Source organism: Xiphophorus maculatus, chromosome 2 (genome assembly GCF_002775205.1).
Source record: "Xiphophorus maculatus strain JP 163 A chromosome 2, X_maculatus-5.0-male, whole genome shotgun sequence".
Lineage (NCBI taxonomy): Eukaryota > Metazoa > Chordata > Actinopteri > Cyprinodontiformes > Poeciliidae > Xiphophorus > Xiphophorus maculatus.
This window is the reverse complement of record NC_036444.1, coordinates 5,876,447-5,893,966: the sequence shown is the minus strand read 5'-3', so window position 1 is coordinate 5,893,966 and position 17,520 is coordinate 5,876,447. Positions and strand designations below refer to the sequence as shown.

Here is a 17,520-nt window from a genome sequence, read left to right as displayed (position 1 = left end):
ATCTCGCAGAGCAAAGTGAGTAAAACTGGAGAAAATTAGTCCTCAAGCAGCTTAAAGGATAAAAACGAGACGGCAGCATGTCTGCGTTTTTCTCTGTGACAATGTGAGAAACGTGATTATAGCAAAGATTAACGGTGGATTCCTCTGAGTGGCTGCTGTTTTGGTACTACGGGTTTCTCTTAAAGCGCAGCGTCACACACGCCGTGGAAAGCCGAGGCCAACGCATCGATTTTAATCACTTTTTATGTTCCTATGGTGTTCCATTCAGAGCCTTTTAAAAGCAGGAATAATCACATTTTGTTACGTTACCACTGCAAACTTCTACGGAAGAGGACGTACGTCATGGCGGCGCGGGCGTGAAGAGCATGACGTCACGTGCAAAGGGTCAGTACAGGAAGTGTAGTTTTCCAGAGCTAGTAGACACGTTCATCTTCTCAAGCAGACAGGCATAAATGCACTCAAAAGGTGCTTGAGTTGCTTAAACTTAGAGCAAAGAAAGACCCAGCCAGACTCCCAAACCTCAACGGCTCTCCAAAACTCTGACTGACGTCTGCGCCTGCGTGACGCCTTTCATGCAGGAATGTCACGGCGCGTTCAAGCCTTAATAAAGTGTTAGGAAAAGAACAGCCACTTAGTTTAATTGTGGAGACTTTGCTCAGCAGCCTACAACCTCAGCAGACTGTGAAGACTAAAGCTAATTGAATCGCTTTTTATTTTCATTATGAGGAGGGAAATACTTTTAAAAAGAAGGTAATTGGGGTCAGAGCAAAACATTTGAGCTGAGGTAATTGATGTTTGCTTTAATCTTTCCAAGTACGGTAAACTTTTAGCGTGAACATTAATAATTAATGATATCTGAAGGAGACGAACCAACCAGGTGGAGGTTAACGACTTATTGACAGCTTTATTTTACCATTTCTAACAAAACTTAGAAAATAAACTGCAGGCCAGGTATGTACATCAAAAAAATTCGCTTCTTTTTACAAAGTAAAAAAATTCTTATGGCGTAAAGCAGGGTTGTCCAAAGTGCGGCCCAGGGGCCATTTGTGGCACTTGGAGTGATTTTGTTCAGCCTTCAACTACAATTCAAGAATGATACACATTTGGCCAGATGCAAACCTTTTATTTTTAATTAGGGTAAAATTATAATTGTTACCAACATAAATGTCTTGCAATGGAAAATGTCAAGTATAACAAAGTATTTGTCTCGTTCATAACAAGCAGAACCACGACTATGTAGGGACTTTTATTTATTTATTGAACTTGGCTAAATAGTGTTTTGAAATAAAACGGACTCAGTTCTTTTTGTTCAATCAAGCCCCCCAAAAAACCTGAAAACTAAATTCAATTTTTTTAATACAGAAAAAAAAATTATTTCTGATCTACAATAAATAATATCAATTTTCTACCAAAAACATCAAAATAAGACAACTTGCATTGCTTTATTTTATTTTAATATTTCTATTTTTTATACTTTTGATCTGTCAATTTTGGACACCCCTGACATAAAGAGTCACTTAAGATACTTTTAACAATAAATGAGACATCTTGGTTTTTCTGGATTAAAATCAAAAGGTTTGAGCCGACATCTCATTCAAGCAGAAATGTAAACACAAAACTAGCGATAAAGTAAACTGTGTAGTGAATGTTTCTGTGTTGAAGCAGCCAGAGGAGAACCAGAGAGCTGCAGGGCAGCATCAGCTTTTTAATCTGTTTATTTATGTTAATATGTCTGCTGGACAATGCATTAAATAGCATGTAGACATACATTTATAGCTGCCCTAATAGGTGATTTACATCTATAACATTTTACTTTAATATAACTGTCTTAATAAATTAAGTGTTTGAGGTATAGATTAATCTCTTAAGTGACTTCGGGCTGGATTATGATGTAATATGTTAATTTTATTATTAGTGCTTTCATTAAGAGAAGATAAACGTATCAAAATGTGTTACAGTAATAAATAATTTTAAGAGCAGCTGGGAATAATTTAATACCGGGCAGTTAAATGAGCATTTAGTAGATTAATAACATAATAAAGGAAAGCTTAAATACGCTGTTCACACTTAAAATCTACGTAAAATGTAAGAAAACTGAAAATACTTTAATAAATAAAAACAAAAACCTTTGTACTCAGCCCATTTCTGCCAAAAATATTTCACACCAATTTACTTCTGCCATTGCATCATAGTTTATTGTTCTCAAAGTTAAATACTTCTATATAAAATGTTAATAAAAATGGTCAAATCTCACTTATAATTCAATTGAAAACTTTGCCTTACACCATATTTTCCATTTATTTGGGCATCTGTTCCCTGTATGAACAGTAGTTGGCGATCATATTTCGTTCAACTGAGTAGAATCTGGAAACTTATTTAAATTAAATTAGCGGTTTTCAAAGCAGGTATGAAATGCCGCCCATACAGATAAGTGATGCACATTTTGTATGAAACTCCATGGCAGACGATTCAATTTACACCTTAAGTCACACATGTCAAACTCGAGGCCCGGGGGCAAAATCTGGCCCGCCGTAGCTTTTTATGTGGCCCTCCAGACTCCAAATTACATCAATTAGTCCCTCCAGTTTTTTACAAATCCACAAAATTCATACAAAAATCAACAGATTCCCACATTTTTTCTGATTTTACTGACATTTTTCCTCAAAATTAGCCAAATAAAACTGCGTTTAAGTGACTGCTGCCTCAGCCTTACTTCATGTCAAGTTATGGCCTGTGATCGATACAGGCCATAACTTGTAATGATGAATAAAAAGTCACACTTAAAAAAGAACAATAAAGATTTTATTTATATATATATATATATATATATATATATATATATATATATATATATATATATATATATATATATATATATATATATAAAATTCCCTTCTCACCCACCGCGGGTGGTTCTTATCCTCTGAGCTCGGGTCCTCTACCAGAGGCCTGGGAGCTTGAGGGTTCTGCGCAGTATCTTGGCTGTGCCAAGGACTGCACATTTCTGGACTGAGATGTCTGATGTTGTTCCTGGGATCTGTTGTAGCCATTGGTCCAGTTTGGGGGTGACTGCCCCGAGGGCCCCGATGACCACAGGCACCACTGTGGTCTTCACCTTCCAGGCCCTCTCCAGTTCCTCCCTGAGGCCCTGGTATTTCTCTAGTTTCTTGTGCTCCTTTTTCCTGATGTTGCAGTCGCTTGGTATTGCTACATCTATCACAACGGCTTTCCTCTGTTGTTTATCCACTACGACAATGTCTGGTTGGTTCGCCATTACCATTTTGTCTGTCTGGATCTGGAAGTCCCACAGGATCTTAGCTCTGGCGTTCTCCGCCACCTTTGATCCCGGGGTTTCCAGTCCATATTCTGCACAGATGTTTCTGTACACTATGCCTGCAACTTGGTTATGTCGTTCCATGTACGCTTTCCCTGCCAGTATCTTGCACCCTGCTGTTATGTGCTGGACTGTCTCAGGGGCCTCCTTGCACAACCTACACCTTGGGTCTATATATATATATATATATATATATATATATATATATATATATATATATATATATATATATATATATATATATATATAATAATTGTTTTCCATATATTTTTTCAGGTTTCAGAATATTTCATTTGGGCCTCAGGCACCCTAAAATGGTCCTAGTGACACCACTGTGTCTTTCTATAAAACAGAGAGTTGTGTAATCAATGCAGTGGATTGTTTGTTTACATCCATTTGTTACATTTATAGATGTCCATTTTGACAGTAGGCAACAGAAAAACGCAGCAGAGGAAGAGCTGTACAGGACGTACGCTCTTCATAAGATAAAATTTAATGATGTGTTTAGAAACGTTCTGCTGGTACTGGGCAGTAATGTGGGTTCAAATCCCACATTACTGCCCAGCTCTAACCAACATATGGATGCATGTACGCTGGAAATTAAAGTTATTCTGGGTTTCTGCTGTCAGATAGGAGTAAAGCAGTTCTGCAGAGCTTTAATTACTTCAGAACATATCGTGCCTGCTCTCTCTTAAACAAGAATGTCAGAGCTCTTCTCCTCCCCGATCAGAAATGATTTAGTTAACGTATCTCCAGACATTCCAGAGGCACTTCTCGGCAAATGAGAGCCTGCTAATCGGGTTTTTACCATGCAGCTCAAATGCCATCCAGAGTTTACACGGAAACAAACGAGGCAATCGACCTCAGCCTGGTGGCAAATCAATGCCTGAACGGCTGGTGCTGAAGCCCCAAGAAGTAAACACCTAATCAGAAGAAAGGCTGCGTCCTCATCTGATCTCCTTTAACTCAGCCTGAATGCATTTTCATGTTCATCTAGTTCCTTTAGGGCCAGCGTGTCAAATTCATCTTCATTTTGGGTCATATCAAAATCTGAATGTTCTTAAAGGGCCGCTTGTGCCAGAATGTATCGATAAAACCCATTAAGCTGCTAAAATATCAATAAATACATGTTTGTTTCAGCATTCAACAAGCGTTTCCTAAAATTAAATAATATTGAACATCTTTTCATGCTGATCAGTCCAGCCAGGATTTTGCGATTTCTTTTGTAGCTTTTTTGTAATCAAAATCACAGATTTTGTGGTGCTAATTTAGAAATATTTGTAAGGAATTTTTACAATATTTGCGCTAATGTGTGATGTTAATCAATAATCTGATGTGTAATGGTGGCAAAATGTAATGTTTCAGTTGCTGGCTTTGTGTTTTTATGATGCAAAGTACCTTGAAATGCCTTATTTCTGAAAAGTGCTATACAAATAAAATTTGATTGATTCATTGATTAAAATGTGACTTTTTATTTATCGCTATATCAATTACGGACTATAACTTGACATCAAGTAAGGCTGAGGCAATAGTCACTCAAACTCTGTTTTTGGCCAATTTTGAGAAAAAATTTCAGTAAAATCAGAAAAAATGTGGGAGTCTGTTGCTTTTGTGTGAATTTTACAGATTTGTGCAAAACTGGAAGGACTTATTGATGTAATTTGGAAACTAGAGGGCCACATAAAAAGCTATGGCGGGCCAGATTTGGCCCTCGGGCCTCGAGTTTGACACATGTGCTTTAGGGGTTTCTGGCTCTTAAACAACATGGCGCCCAGTATTCTCCTTCACCATAAAAAAAAGAAAGAAAGAAAGAAACTGTCACGCGAAGGCACATAAAGCTTACTGTCTGATTATGTCTGGTGGAAAGAAAACCGCAGCATATTTACTGTGTGACTGATTCAGAGTAATTTTCTATCACTCTGAAAAACTGTATGCTAAAATAAGAACTAAAAATTTCCACCTATTTACTTACAGTTTTGAGCAAAGATTCACATAAAAACCACAAACAGAAGTGATCTTCATCAACACCCTGAAGCATTAATAGACAGACTGCCTCTAGGGTGGGAAGTTGATCATATGATTAACTTCTACGACAGATTTACTATCCACAGTGGGAATCACATTGGTCCAAACAAACCCGTGACCGCAGGATTACTTCTGTATATGGATGCTTGGAGTCTTAATTAAAGCGCAGCATCACCAAGTGACACAAAAACATCAGCTTTCCTCGTTTTCATTAAACAGGAGACAATACAGAGCAATTTAGCAGCACTAATATTCATTTAAAACAAAAAAATACTGTATATTATTCAATCTGGTAGATACTTTTTCCTGTGTGAAATATAAAATGTTCATCTAAAGCACATGTGTGAAACTCGAGGTCCGGGGGCCAAATCTGGCCCGCCGTAGCTTTTTATGTGGCCCAAATTAGACTCCAAATTACATCAATAAGTTCCTCTAGTTTTTCACAAATTCGCAAAATCCACACAAAATCTACAGATTCCCACATTTTTTCTGATTTTACTCAAATTTTTTCTCAAAATTGGCCGAAAACTTTGGATTTAAGTGACCTCAGCTTTACTTGTATCTGTGACCTACATGGCGATTAATAAAAAGCTGCATTTATCACACATTAGCACAAATATTGTAAAAATTCCTTACAAATATTTCTAAGTTAGCACCACAAAATCTGCAATTTTGATTGCAAAAAAAACAAAAACACAAAAAATAATCAAAATCCTGGATGGAGTGATCAATGTGAAAAGATGTTCAATATTTAATTTTAAGAAACACTCAGTGAATGCTGAAACAAACAGCTATTTCTTGATCTAATGGGTTTTATCGACACATTCTGGCACAACCGGCCCTTTACGAACATTCAGATTTTTGATATGGCCCAAAATCAAACTGAGTTTGACATCATTGATCTAAAAAAAATGTTAATTTTGGGGAAAAGTGTATAGGCACATAAATAATTGCTGCTAAAAAGACCCTGAATCGTTTGTGAAGAGATGCAATTTCAGAGCAGCTTTCCATCAGAGAAATCAATACAACAAAAGCGGAGCAGCAGTTGTGTAACTTGATTAAAGCAGTGCAGCCAAACAGAAGTTCAAAAAGCAGATCGCTCTGCCTCTGTGCATGAGAAAATAATTTAAAGCACACCAATTATCAAACAGTCACAGCAGAATAAACTTGGTTCTTCACTGTTGCACAAAATTACTTTAAAAATATGCTTTCTTCTTTTATCTGAATATCAGGTTTGATTCATTCATCAAGTTTGAGGAACTGAATGAATATGTGATCAGTAAAAAAAAGTAGTAATTGATAAATTTGTTCTTCAATTCTGCTTCTTCTCCCACTGCAAAAACACACTAAATCTTATCAAGTATTTTTGGTGTAGTTTATAAGACAAATGTAACTTAAAGTAACTTTTCAGCAAGATATAGGAGCTTATTTTAAGAAAGGTATTTTTTTAAACTGATGCAAAGTACTTTTGCATATTATTTCACTTATAAATTGGGAAAAATGTCTTGATATATGTTAAATAATCTGCCAATGTAACTAGTACTTTATCAATATTCAAGAATTGTTCATTTAAAACAAGCTTCTATCCATATACGTATATAACTTGAAAAGTTACTTGTACGTTAGTTTTGTCTTATTTCAAGTGTACTAAGATATTTTCACTAAAACCCAGACTAAAAATATTTAATAATATTTTGTGTTTTTGCAATAATACACTTGCAGGGTTCATATCATGATAGTAATATAATCTAATAGGAATTTCAGGCTTATAGAAACAAACCCATTACACAAATACATGTGAAAATCTTAAAGGTAAAAATAACTAAAAAAAACTAAAACCACTTCCAGTCATGGAAATGGTTTTAGACAGAACCTCAGCTTGAAAGAAATATTACTCAATGTCCAAAATAATTACACAATTATACACCAAGAGCATTTTCTGGTAGATTAGAAACTATGTGCCGCTTTTGAAATAACTATTTTCTCCTCAAACGTTTGACATTTTTAAATTAGATTTTTGATAAAGTGCCGTTTGCAGGCAGACAGAGCATTTTCCAATAAAATGCACCACGCAGAAAAAAGAAGATCCTGCAGGCCTGTCTTTTATTTATAAGCAGTTACAAGGAACGATAGATGAACCATAAACTGCTGCTGCGCCAGTTACTCAACAGGCTGTTGCTAGGTAGCCAAAGAGTGAGTGAGTTGCTAGGTAACCAAAGAATGAGTGAGTTGCTAGGTAACCATAGAGCGAGCGAGTGAATTGAGCCTAGCTAGCCAGGAGAGGTTCAGCAGCTAGTGTTTCCTCTGCCAACATTTCCCAGAATGCTGTGCGGTTCTGGATTGGAGTTCAGTGAAATGGTTGAATGTGTTATTAGACATATTATCGATTTCAGGGGTGTGAAACTCATTTTCAATTTGGGCCACATCAAAAATCTGAATGCTCTTAAAAGGGCCAGAATGCATTGATGTAACTTATTAATTTGCCAAAATACCAATAAATAGCTGTTTCAGCAAACAATAAATGTAATATTGAACATCTATTCACACTGAAAGGATGTCCAGTGTGAAAAGTCCATACAGGATTTTGTGGGTTTTTTGTGTTTTTCAAAAAGAAAAAGTAAAAAGGATGTTTTCACTTTTGAGTCTCAGAAATGTTCTTGGTTTTTTTTAGAAAATTATTGAGATTAATACAAAAATTCAGTTGGTTTTTTTTGGCAGAATTTGTTTCTGTCAATAATAGTCTTAATTCGTTGTCATTTCAAACCAATTAAAGCATGATTGTGTGCTTGTAGTTAATTAATAACCAACTGAGTCATAATCCACAGTAGTCTAATGATTTTTGTCATAATTTGGGCCTTGTTTGTAACACTTTAATCTCTTACTCGTCTGCAGCAGCAAGCCCTTAATTCTCAAAGTTAATCCACTACATACAGACTCATTTCCAGCTGGTTCAATGTTGGATTAAAAAGCAATGACCTCCATGACCTCAACAAGCTCACCTAAAAAATGCCTGCTAAGAATAGCAATCTAGTGTAGAACAAAGGCAGATTAGTTCATGGTCATACATCACACAAACAAGAGTGTGATGCATTTTTCAGCTTTTCAAATTAAATCTGTAGTTTTCCAGGTCAATTAGTAGGAAACTACTTAATAGAAACCTTTAATTAAATACAGATTTTAGGCGATCGATCACAAAGAAAACGAGTTAAAGTTGTGGGTTCAGTGGGAACTAAATGTTCTCAAAACAACAAACAAAAGCGAGCTCTTTATTTTAAAAATTAAATCAGAGAAAGAGAAGGATTTCAGCCAGTGAGTGGCTCCCTGGGAAACATTTCAACAATTAACAAGAGATGTTTTCTTTCTTTGTTGTTTCCGCCTTAAACCTTCCAGTAAAAGTTTTCCCTGAAATAAACAAACCGAGTAAACCAGGTAAATGTTTAGAATGGTATGAACCCCTTGCAGCGTGACGTCAAGCCTGCAAGATCCCGCCCCCATCTCGCTATTGGAGGGCAAATATCTGCTTGTTAATAGTGACTAGCATTGATTTTAGCTGTTAAGTTATCAAAATAACGTGCTAAATCTTAAATACACGCCTAATATATAAAAGAAATGGGGACTCCGTGGTTTGCTACTAATTATCAATACTATGACAACTAGATAACAAGGTCAGGAAAAGTTTAAATTACGAAAACAAATAACGAGGAAGAGGGAAGTAGTTCAGTTAATGTAGCTTGACTTTGACAACCGTAACATATAGATGTGATGTGGAATTCAGTGCGTTTCAGTTCGGCTACAAAATAAAAAAAAATTGGCGACCTAATCAACTCTGACAGATTATCAGTAGTGCAGGTGTTTAAATTAGCTAACCAACCACCGCGGCGTTAGCTCAGCTAATAGCAGCAGCAGCTAATATTGCACACCGATCACTTAATCGCAAAGTAATGAAGCCTAAAAACATAAAACTGTAACGGACTGAATGTTCTGTTCTTTTGTTCTGTTGAATCCTGAAACATGTAGTGGCGTTGTTGTCAGTTTCTATGGCAAAGAGTCTGTGCGTTGCATAGACGACACAGAGAGCGAGAAAAAAGTGGTTCTGAGTTGTTATTTACCGGTTTTTCTGCGTTATTTTTTCCCTTTGCTGTGTCTCAATGCGATAAATTAATAATACCAACATCTCCAGGTTTCATTTAGTTAACGGAGTTTTTCTACCGTGGCAGCGCGGCTATGGAAGGCAGTGAATCGTCTTTTTGCCCTCCAGCATTGTGCACATGCGCAAAATTTCCAGATATAGAACAACATACACTCACCTTATGCAAGATGAGTGTAGAGGAAAAAGATTTCATCTAAATGAAAGAAAAAAGGTAAAATGATTTAAAGAAAATATAAAATCACTGTTGAGGTCAGATGTCACATTATTACCGGGACTCTGTTTGGTAACATGCTCATTTAACTATTGACTGTTTCACAAAAGAAAAATCTTTAAAATCAAAATACACTATTAATCTCTGGAGAATAAAGCATTTAAAAGACAAGTAATAACACATTGGCAGAGCTTTTGCAGGGCCAAACACAAGCCAGCAGCCAAAACAATGACAATATTCCAGTGAAAGTATGAAAACAAACCCCAGCAGACTCTAAAACACAGCTCTCCCTGAGCTCAACACAGAGACAGACAGGACAAACAACCGTACGCACACACACTCACACCTAGGGAGAATTTAGAGAGACCAACTAACCAAACAGTCATCGTTTTTGGGCTGTGGGAGGAAGCTGGAGAACCCGGAGAGAACCCACCATGCACAGGGAGAACATGCAAACTCCATACAGAAAGACCCCAGGCCGGGAATCGAACCCAGGACCTTCTTGCTGCAAGGCAACAGTGCTACCAACTGCACCACTGTGCAGCCCTTATCATAAACATATGAGCATCAATTGATTATGAGTAATATTGAAACTCTGGAACAAACTAATCTGTTTTGAGCACATAACCACAAACACTGAACATGTCAGACACTATCAAAGCTTTTCATCTCTCATTAAAATGACTTTTTTATCATAATCTTAAGACGATCTTCTGGTAAAATTGAGTGTTTATTCTCAAGTCAAGTCAAAGTTTATTTATTTACGAGCAAAGTGCTTCACGACACAGGTAGATAAATTATTAAACAAAAATTATGCTTGATGCAAAGAAGAAATTATAAAAATTTCAGAAAATAACAAAACGTAACCAAGACGTACTTAATTTCAGCTCCAGTGATTTACCAAAATAAAAAAGTCAAATCATTGAGCCCATTTTTCTCTGCTAATATATCCCTGTATTTAAATTAAAATTTGTAGCCTGACCAGAAGAGACCATCATACAACTTAGAGAAATAATGATTGAAATAAAAACCACTTTGTGAAAATATTTTCTGTAATTTGTCATTTTTTAGTAAAGAAAAAACCTTAAAAAGTATGTTTTTAAATGAAAAACTTATACAAAACACTATTTTTAGTAAAATAAACTTTTTGTACATTTTTTCATGAAAAATGTTTACCAAAAAATTTATTAAAATCAGATTTGGTATGAAAGAATGGAGATTATATATCTAAGCCATAGCATGTACTTCGGTGAGCATCTGTCCGCTGTGTTGCCCCTGCACTGTGTTATTTCAAAAGGATCTACAGCTGAAAGGGGTTTACCATCTGCTTTGGTCATCCAGCTCAACAAAAAGTGTGAAGGACCCCTGAGATCCGCTGAGGCTGAATTGAGTCCTGCATCAAAACCAAACAGAGACGCATCTCCATTTATACGGCTTACTGTAACTCTCAGAGGGGTCCTCCTGCCTCACTGCCCGGCTCAAGAGGCCCAACCCTCAATCCAGTGTGCTGCAATGCCCACATGCAATACTAAGCTTGTTCCACATTAGCGCCATCAGAGGGAAACTTGGGATAAAAGCCGGGAGGTCCTTTACAGGGTTTCTGAAGGTGACAAAATGTGAATTTAATAAGCCGAACCGGGAGAGAAAACAAGCCGAAAAATGTCACCACCCAGTCCAGCCTGATACATTGCAAAAACACAAAATCTTACCAAGTACTTTTGATCAAAATTCTAGTGCAAATATACAAGTAAACTTGAAATTAAGCAAAATAACAAGAAATAGGGCACATGTGTCAAACTCGAGGCCCAGGGGCCAAATCTGGCCCGCCGTTGCTTTTTATGTGGCCCTTTAGACTCCAAATTACATCAGTTAAGTCCTTCCAGTTTTTCATAAATCTGTAAAATACACACAAAATTCAACAGATACCCACATTTTCTTTTCCTGACATTTCTCTCAAAATTGGCCAAAACCTTGGGTTGAAGTGACTGCTTGATGTCAAGTTATATCTGTGACCGATACAGCGATTGATAAAAAATCACATTTAACATCATACATTAGCACAAATATTGTAAAAATTCCTTACTGCTGTTTCTAAATTAGCACCACAAAATCTGATTTTGATTTGGACAAAAAACATCAAAATCCTGGATGGACTGATCAGTGTGAAAAGATTTAAGAAACACGTATTGAATGCTGAAACAAGCTGCTATTTATTTATATTTTAACAATTTAACGGTTTTTTTCTGTACATTTTGGCACCACCAGCCCTTTAAGAACATCCAGATTTTTGATATGACCCAAAGTTAAAATGAGTTTGACATCCCTGAAATAGAGATTTGTATTAAGCAAGTAATTCGTTAATATTTATGAAAAAGTTCTTGCTTCATTGGCAGATAAATTAACTTATAACAAGGGAAAAATGTTTTGTTACAAGTGAAATAATCTGCCAGTGGAACTAGAACTGGGTTGCTAGGTGACATCCTGGGCAGGGCTGGGGTTGCTAGGTAACGGCAAAGTGTCCGTTGACAGTGACATAAGTTTCTGCCAAAGCTAGTGCTTTTTCATCAATATTAAGGAATTAGTTGCTTAAAACCAGCCTTTATATCTTGCTAAAAAGTTACTTGCAAGTTGGTTTGTCCTATTTCAGGTTTACTAAGATATTTGCACTAGAAACGTGACCAAAAGTACTTGGTGAGATTTTGTGTTTGGCAGTGTACCTTAATACGACCTCTTATTGTTCCCATTCATCACTAAGTGAGCAGTGTAAACATAAAACGGTGTGGTGGTTAAAATGGTTGAAAGGACAGAGCAGCCTTTGAAATACCCAAGCCAGAGAAAAGGCTGAAAGCTACATCAACACGACCACAGTAACGCGAACAGACAGCAATATTCAGCTCACTCTACAACGACTATCTGCAGTTTCAACAAACATCAGAACTTTGTTGCTATTAGCAGGGAGAACGGAGATGGGAGCTCAGCTTCATTCCTGCCGTTTCTTCATCCAATTAGAAACCTCTGCCCACCCACGCAACCTGGATCTTATTCTGCTTCTTCACTGGAGGAACAAATGTTACTGCCGCCTTGAGAATAACGCACGAGTTATGAAATGAAGAACAAGAAAAGTATGCAAAAATGTCAACTGGTTGACAGAACTGCATCATTCTTCTTATTTAAAACAGACTTTGCTTCAATATTTATCTCACATAGCTCATTTTCTATGAAACAGACTTAATTTTTTTTTTTTTGGTTTTTAAGGGATGAACCAATCCACTTTTTTCACTTCTGATACCAATACCAATATCAGAGGTTTATTATTGGTCGATACCGATCTGATACAGAAAAACAGCCCTGAATGTTAAAACATTTTCCTTTTTAAAAAAAAAACAGACATAAATGAACTGAATTACACATTTATTTGATAACGCTGCACCAGTAAAGCACACTTACATAAACCGATAGTTTCACAAGTTTGGTCAAATATGTAAAAACAAAACAAATTCAATTTGATCAGTCAGTGAATTTAGGAGTATAAAAGTCAATGTAAAATAGATAAACTGACAAAATAATAGGTTGACATACTGTTACACTTTACAAATATGTAAAGTAAACGGCTTTATATCTTCTTCCAAATGGCAAAGAAAATGCAATCAGGAATTCTAAATATAATGCAAAATAAATTACATCGCTCAGAGCTTAAAGTATAGAATTAGACTGAATAAATGAGGTATTCTCACAAAACCTCATCTAGAATCTTTTTCAATATTGGAACAAATACAGATCTTAATATGTCTACTTTTTTTATTATTATTATTCTTATTTTAATATTATTTAAATTCAAAAGTGTTCGTCAATGGTGCGTATTTGTATGCTGTAGTGACAATGCAACGTAGGTTTCCGGATATTTTGGGTGCAATTCATGAAGCAGAGTTTTGTTTTTTTTGTGAGATTTTATTTTATTTTAAACTCCATATCCTGTTGGGAGCTGCGAAGCAATCGCACCATCCGCCACAGCTATCAAGAGCGATCTCCAGACAGACTGAGTCGAACCAGGGAGTCCCATCCATCTGCAGAACAATCTACACCACCAAGACCGGTGCCGAAGAAATTAATCATATTTCTCCCATGGCTACAATACTTTAACAGCTTATTAATAGTAGCTTTATCAATACATTTTGCTACAACCGGCCCTTTGAGGATGTCCAAGATCTTGGTGAAATTAAAATGAGCTTGTTTAGAAATCTCTTCAGCGTCGGGTTTACAAAAACTAACAAAATTCACTTGAAACTTTGTGTTAATTCTAGTTGTCAGCCATTATTGTTTATGTTTACTAGTCCTCATAAATAACCTCTAACACTAGTGAAATTAACATTCAGTGCACTGAAGTATAGCTTAAAAAACTAATTAAGAGTCTGTCATTGAAAATGTATATTTATTATTACTGTAGAGTTGTTGAAGGAAATTCACATCCTTTTTTCAGCTAAGGCTTTGTAATGTGATTAGATTTATACTTTCAATATCAGAGCAAGACCTGGAGAAACTTCTGTTAGTTTGTTACTTAGCAACCCAGAACAAGAATCAAACATGGAGAATCAACATTTAGCTTTATACAAATCTAGAACTCAGCCCAGAACACCTGGAACCAACATGTAGTTTTATACTTCACCAATATTTCGTTTTTTTACCTCACTAATCCAGAACAAGCTTAAGAAACCCCCTGTTTCTCCCAGTGTAATATAAACCTGGCGGGCCACCAGGCTTTACTTGTGCCCCCACCAGGCTAAGCTTTACTTTTACTATTCAAGTATTTTTAAAATGTCTGCATTTTTTTAGACTTTATAGTTGGTGTTCAGGGATTAATCTTCCAATTACACATAATTATCAAGTGATATTTCCAAATTTCCTGCCAACTTTAAACATTTTTTACTCAAAAACACGACGGGCTGCTGGATGAATGACTGCCCTGCCACCCAACCAACAGGCTTAACAAGTTTTCTGGGGAAACTGGTTAAGCCAGAAAACTTAATAAGTAGTCCATAACTTATGGACTTATAACTTATAAGCTATAAGTCCATAAGTTATAGCTTATAAGCTATGGACTACTTATTCTTATTAAACATGGGGAACCAATATGTAGTTTGGTACTTTACCGTTTTTTGGTTTTTTTTTTTTTTGGTTTTGTTTGTATTTCCTCCTAATTCATGTAAAGCTCTTTGAATTACTTTGTTATTGAAAATGTGCTATGTAAATAAAATTACCTTAGCAACAAAAAACGGAAGAAAACGCCTAAAAAGATTGGCCCATAAGAAACAAATCTGAAATCTCCCCTGACAACATGAACGAACAAGCCTCGACACAGCAAAGGTTGGGGAGGAAAAGTGTTGCACACTGACAACAGCAGCCTGAATTACCACTCCTAAACCTGGACTCAATGTATAGTCCTGTGTGTTTTATTTAAAAGTCATTTTAAGCCAAGTTTAGGAGGGGAAGTGGCAGAAACATACACAGATCATGTCATTTTAACATAAACACCGCAGCAGCAAAGATAAGCAGAGCTCCCCTCTTCCTGCAGGTGGTGTGGTCACAATTTATTTTAAAATGCAGCTAATTGGCTACCATGAATCAGATAAAAAGTAGTTAGTATTCGAATTTATTTTTAGTTTTTACTGCACTAGCAAACTCAGTTATTTTCATCTTTTAAGCCACACATTTAAAAAATGAAGCAGAAGAGATGAAATAAGGGAGAGGAAAGACTTTAATTGGGCATGAAAACGATGAGTATCCCGGGTAACATTTTTATCTTGGCTCCATTATAACTTCACACTTGTTGGGTGGAGTGGGGGGTTGAGGCGGCACAGGCGTTTACTCAGAGCAAAGCTATAAAAACAGCACCGTGGAGAACATGGTCCGTGTTGTGTGTGTTGGTAATTATCGATAATCTGCTGCTGATATTCAGAAAAATCAAACGGAGCCTCGCTGCTCTCGGTTAAGTTCCATCACTAAGCTGTGTTACTCTGATACTTTCCATTTTATTAAAAATCGTATGAGCACAAATAAACAACTCCGAGCACCTGATGCAAATAAAACCACCTTTAAACGACTTTCCAGCCACAAACATCCCGCATTAGTTACATTTTAAATGGAGCAGTTTAATATTTAACCACAAAGATATGGACGGACAATAAACAAAAGCGCGAAGCATCACAAATTAAAAGTGTAGTTTGGCGCAAATAGAGCGATAAAGGCGGCGAAAACAAACGGAATGGGGAAAAAGAGTAACTTACGGCGGGGAGCGAGGCGGGATCCGCAGTTTGACCGACGGGAACGTTATCCGTGTTCACCGGGAGCGCGAGCGAGCAGTTTGTGGGGAAGCTCGTGGAGGCAGCAAACAATACACCGCCGTAATACAACACAGCAGTGCGCGGGAACAAACCTGCCTGCTGTTACCGTAAAACAAAAACAAGTGCGCACAGGAAAAAGTGTAAGCACAAATCACACTGCAAAAACCGAAATATTAGTAAGATTAAATATCTTAAATTAAGGAGATTTATGCTTGTTTACTTTCTGACAAGATATTTTTTCTCACCAAGATGTTTTTGTGTTAGAATATTTTTCTTACTTAACTATCTCAGTAAGATATAAAAGCTTGATGCTAAGAAAATATTACTTATTATGAGTAAATATATACTAGAAACTAGAATATCAATATTTAAAGCAAACTTCAAGTCTAGAACTTATTTTATCCAAGTAAAATTTTCTTATGTTAAGCACAAAAAACGAAATCACTTACTTAACAAAATCTCTTCAGATAATTAAAACAGGGCTTCCAAATGGTAGCCCTTGTGTTACTGTCAATAATTTTTTTTAAAAACCATGAACTTATATGCTTGTACAGGTGACAGAGTGTTCTGGAAATTATAATTTAATATTTAAACAGTTGACATGTAGAACTTGTAACAACGGCGGAGACAATACTAGTTTGTGTATCCAGATAATTCCTGACATGTTTTCATCTGCTTTGGACTTTCCTTATTTTGATCTTCCATGGTCAGATGGCTAAATCAAAAGATGCAAGATGTGGGACCTGATACTGACATGTCATGACATTCCTATTAACATGTGTGACATTAAATGGCTGGTATTCCACATAATGAGGTTAGAATCAGCTACATTGATTAGCTCAATGTCATGTTTAATATTTTAATTTTTGGTTTATATTACAATACCAAGTCAAATTTAAGCTGGTGTCGGTAATACCGATGCCATACTTTGTGCAAAGACATTTAATTTGTTTGTTATATTTGTTTGATTAATGTGTTATATTTGAACCGTATAAATGTAAGTTATTTCTTCATCAATTGTGTAAAGGCAAAGAAATGTAATAAAAGATTTTTGCTTTATTGCTTTTGTTTGGCGAGGTTTTAGTGTGGACTTGTAACAGGTCACTGGCTGACTAGAAACTTTAAAGAGATGAATAAACAGAAGATGAAATGCAAAGCCACTTCTCCTGCCCACAATGCAATAAATCACAGCATACAGTATTTACCTCCTAATTTTTGGATAAAGCTTGTGTAGGGGAGGCCGCGTAGATTAACCGAACATGACGATACTTTTCCCTTGTTAATTATCTCACAAACCGTCCTGATTGATCCAAGGATGTTTAGTAAAGGGGTCTTGACAATTTTACAAAGTGAGAAAAATAAAACAGTCTAACAACTTCTTACACTATAAAACATTTGGGCCACATTTAGCTGTGTCTACTACCTTTCACTCTTTAAGTCAAATAAATTTATCCAGTTTTAG

At 36.2% G+C, this 17,520-nt stretch overlaps 1 protein-coding gene across 1 annotated transcript in view; it reads right to left on the bottom strand.

Moving 5' to 3' along the window:
- Positions 1-16,105, bottom strand: part of tp53i11 (tumor protein p53 inducible protein 11) — a 51,416-nt gene extending 35,311 nt beyond the window's left edge. The window contains exon 1 of the mRNA XM_005795825.2: positions 16,002-16,105. The gene's annotated coding sequence lies outside the window, so the exon portion shown is untranslated. The remainder of the gene's footprint in view (positions 1-16,001) is intronic.
- Positions 16,106-17,520: the final 1,415 nt, after the last annotated feature.